Genomic DNA, 5,000 nt, shown 5'->3' on the forward strand with positions numbered 1-5,000 from the left:
AGAGACGAAACCCGACGTCCTTTAACGTCACCCTGGGGAAGAAAAAAAAACATCAGTGAGATTATGAATCCAGGCAAATCATCAGGATACAAACAGAATCTCAGGGAGACGCAGTGAAAGTTAAAGTAAATACAAAACATCACACGCGTCGTGAAGACAAACTCCAACTTGATGAAGTAGATTCCTGGAGGGAGACGGATCATCGGAAATGTTTTGACCTTTGGAAACAACACACAGGTGTTACACTGATTCACTTCCTGCTGCTCTGTGTGTGTGTGTGTGTGTGTGTGACAGGCCGCTGTGTTTGCAGTTACCGGTGGACGACAGATCAGCCCCCGAGGCGCTGCAGGTGTCTGAGATGAGAAAGAGACGGTGGGAGTCAAAGGAACGAAGAGAAAAGAAAGAGTGAGGTAGAAGAAGAGAGTCGGTTTATTTAAAGAGCAGAAACACACAACGATCACGTGATGATGCTCTGTCTCGTGAAACGCTTCTGGAGACTTCATCTCTTCGGGGCGGATGGAGTTCTTTTGTTTCTGTTTCTCCTAAACCACGAATCCCTGCGTCAGTGTGGTACAGGACCATCAGAGCACAGAGGACATGTGGTTCCCTCCCGCCTCTGCCGTCCTGTCTCATCCAAACAAACGCACGCAGGTCTGACCTCCGGGATCCGACCCGGCGACCCCGCGCCGGGGGTCCTGCTTCCTGTTCGTCTCTGACAAACACTGGATCATTTGAGGAGAGAAACCATATGTACGTGCATCTGCTCCCCGTGACTCCGGCCGAACCGCGGCCGCTCGGCGACGGCGTCTCGAGCAGCGGAGGACTGATTTTTAAACCGAGCGGCCATCTGTCTTTTTTCCTCTCTGGGCTTGTCTTGGCGGCCGGTGGAAGGGCGGGTGGAGAGGGGGGGGGGGGGCAGAGGAGGCGCCCTCTCCTCAACACTACGACACAAAAGAGTCTCTGAAGAGAAGAAAACGACAACTACAGAGAGGAGAAAAAAGTATGACAGATGATAAAGGAATTCAGATTCAAGTGAGGAAGTGTCACATCCATACGAATGTGAGAAACATGAAGAATATCCTCTAAAATATCATTTCATCAGAGTCTTCAGGTTGTCTGACTCTCAGGGTCACATGACGCATGTTCAGTCACAGGACGTCGTCTCAGACACCAATAACTATTCAAATGACATCAAATCAATTTTAAAAAGCACGTCAGTAAACTATAAAAGAAAGAATTGGGGGAAAACAATAATCTTTTCACTTAAATATTTCGGAAAAATGGGACAAAATGTGTTTTTTCGTGATTGATCCTTTCAGAATAAAAGAACTAACTGTTTTGGGTCCAAATCAAAACTGTTTCAGTTCAGGAGACTGAGTGATGTTGTCTTTGTTGTTGTTGTTGTTGTTTGGCGAAGAACTTTTATTTCTTCTCTTTCCTCCGTTGACAGTCTGCAGAGTCCCGCAGGAACCAGGGGATCAATTCATGGTGCATATCGATAAAGTATCGGCGCCATTTATTCTCCTGCAAGTTCAGCACAGCTGCGAGTTTTCAAACTTCTCTTCTTCTCTCCGCTGAGTTCAGTCTCAGTGCTATTTTCTTTGTGAGTGAATAAACGGCCGGCGTTCCCTGATCCTGGTCTCGGCTCCTCTCACCTTTCCTGCCTCCCCCTCCTCCCATCAGCCTGACACCAAAGGAGGGGGGGGGGGGGGGGGGGGTTCTGGATTGAGGGATTTAGTCTCAGAGAATCCAGCAGGAAGTGGGAGGACAGGTTCATCAAAGCCTCGCTCGCCCTGAACAGGAGAGGCCACAATGGGCCTGAAAGAGGTGGGCGGAGCTCTGGAGGGCCGGCAACCGTCGGCCCCGCGTCCCGCCGCCAAACAGACGTGACATGAAACTCTCATCGCGGCTCAACGTGGCGAGGGGCAGTTGGTGCGTTTGGAACCGATCCATGCACGTTCCAGAGGACTCCGATGTCCACCTCGTGTCCCGCCGCTGCCCTGCAACCTCAGCTCGCCATCGACGAACAGCACCAATGGCCCGGAGGAATGTCCGCTCACCTCTCGTAGAGGAAGTGATCAACACAAGGCTTTTTCTGCTAATTGAGGGGAAAATAATACGGAGCGCTGCCCCCGGCCGCGGCCCGACAAATGAGAGAGGTGTTTAGAGAATGAGAGGTGGACGGGGCCCGGCGGCGGGGGCCCCATTGTGTCGCCGCAACACGAAGGGGATCAGCCTCTGGGGGCGGGGGGAGGAGGAGGAGGAGGAGGAAGGGGGGGGGGGGGGTTCTCCGAACAAATCCAAAAGGGACAAAGTGGGATTATCAGGTTCCCAGCGGCATGGGGCTATTCCTCCCATAACGTCATTAGACGGCATTAAGGCGCTCGGATTAGTCCACTACAACGTCTGGCCGACCAATCGGGAGCGAGCAGCGTCAATGAAGTGATGTTGTTCCCGCTGTCGCTTTGAACGGCAGAACAAGAGAAGCAGCGAGGGGATTAGTGACGCCGATAGCCGCTGCCAGGAGTTTAACTTCCTCCTCAGGAAGTTTCTTTCATGTCCGATGAAGATGTTTAAGAAATCTAGCGTGACGCAAACAACATCTTTTACTTTCTCGTCAGGAAAGTTTCTACTCTGATCCTTCCACAGTGAATTCATTTTGTTTCAAGACTTCTCATCATGAAACTTCCTCAGTTCATCACCGACATCAAGACAATTATTCTGCGATTAACACGTTTTGTGAAATATATATATATATATTTTTAAATATGCAAAAAAGTTATATCTAATTTAAAATGTGCTAATACATTTTTTCTCCAGATCAGATCAATGTGAACTCTGGATTTGTTTCAAGTTGTCGACATGTTGGCGTCAAAGCTTTTTATAGAGGAGATCGAATATCAGTTTTTATTACTGCGTAAATCAGAAAATGTGTTTTTCAGAATAAAATGTTAATATAAATCAGACAGTGGATAAACATGACAATCCCTCAGTAAAAAAAACAACTTCATGAACAAAGAGTATGAGGAGTGTCTGAAGAGATTTGTTACTATAGAAACATACAGATCAGAATCTAAAAATAATTTTTAGTTGTTTTTTTTAAATCGAGATAACAGGAAAATATTTATTAACTATTAACTTATTTGTTCTCAACAAGATATTGTTTAGGCACCAAGCTGCTGTGGACAGAAAACTGTTGATGTCTTTTCCGACCATCACAGACCGTAAACAAAGATGGCCGACGCGTCTCCACTTCCTGAACTGAAATGAAGCTGAAATGTCTCGTATACAGACGGCGCCTGGCGACGGAGTGTGAGCCGTGATGTCGGAGTGGGGCCGCGGTGTCGAGGCCCCGCCCCCTACGACTAATCACGAGTCAGCCTCGGCTGTCAATCATGACGTCTCAAGTGAAACCACACGCTCGCTCATCTCTCAGAGGTTTTTTTAACTCACTAAACTCTGAATATTATTTTGAATGAGCCGCTGTCAATTCAACTCTACACTTCCTGTAGTTGTTTCTCGAGGGATTCAGCCACAGGAAGTCTTTTACTGTGTATATATCGTGAACATACACCAAACCTTAATGTTATTAAAGGTTAATATGAATCTAACAAGCCTCACGTGTCAACGAGCACAACAATCAGAATAATTGTCTTCTGACTCCTGCCGCCGCTTCCTGAACGACACAATCAGCCGCCAGGACCTGATTCGCTCCTGCAGCCACTCGGCCACCGAGCCTAATGTCCCACTTGAGCCCCCGTAGTCGCACAGGCTGTAATTAAAGGGTGATTAAGAGGCTGGAGCTTGATGAATGGGAACCTAAATAGTCTAAATACCCCCTGATGCTCCACTGTCGGACACAGCATGGATAAATTAACTGATTCAGGCTAATCAGCAGTCAGAATTAAAACAGTCACAGTCTGGGAGAGGGAGGGAGAGAGAGGGGAGGGGGGGGTGAGGGAGGAGAGAGGGAGGAGGGAGGAGGAGAGAGAGGGAGGGGAGGGAGGAGGAAGGGGAGGGGGGGTGAGGGAGGAGAGAGGGGAGGGAGAGAGAGGGGAGGGGGGGTGAGGGAGGACAGAGAGGGAGGGGGAGACAGAGGGAGTGAGGAACGAGAGAGGAGAGAGAGGGAGGAGGGAGGAGGAGAGAGAGGGAGGGGGAGACAGAGGGAGTGAGGAACGAGAGAGGAGGGAGAGGGAGGGGAGGGAGGAGGAAGGGGAGGGGGGTGAGGGAGGAGAGAGAGGGAGGAGGGAGGAGGAGAGGGAGGAGAGGGAGGGAGGAGAGAGGAGGAGAGGGAAGAAGTGAGGGACGAGAGAGGAGAAAGAGGGAGGAGGAGAGAGAGGGGAGGGAGAGAGAGGGAGGGAAGAGAGAGGAGGAAGAGGGAGGAGGAGAGAGAGGGGAGGGAGAGAGAGGGGAGGGGGGGTGAGGGAGGAGAAAGGGGAGGGGGTGAGGGAGTGAGGAACGAGAGAGGAGGGAGAGGGAGGAGGGAGGAGGGGGGAGGAAGGGGAGGGGGGGTGAGGGAGGAGAGAGGAGAGAGGAGTGGGGGGGGGTGAAGGGGGAGACCAGGGAGAACAGAAGGTTGAAGGGAAAGAAAGAGGAGAAAGGAGAGAGGACAAGTGTTATTGTGAAAGGAAGGAAGGAAAGGAAGGAAGCAGCAGCTCGGCAGAAGGTGTCTTGTATTATCCTGCATAAATTAGGGCTCACACACACACACACACACACACACACACAAACAGACACACACACACGCACAAACAGACACACACACACACACACACACACACACACAAACACACACACACACACACACACAAACAGACACACAAACAGACACACACACACACACACACACACACACACGCGAACACAGACGGATGGATATTAAAGGAGCAGTCTGTGAGACGATCAGGTGACGTGGAGACTCATCAACGTGGAACGTGACGCCAACGACACGTCGGACTTTTGGCATCAGGCAACGTCGATTTTTCTCATTTCTCTCATTT

Source organism: Scophthalmus maximus, chromosome 9, assembly GCF_022379125.1.
Source record: "Scophthalmus maximus strain ysfricsl-2021 chromosome 9, ASM2237912v1, whole genome shotgun sequence".
In the NCBI taxonomy this organism is placed as follows: Eukaryota; Metazoa; Chordata; class Actinopteri; order Pleuronectiformes; family Scophthalmidae; genus Scophthalmus; species Scophthalmus maximus.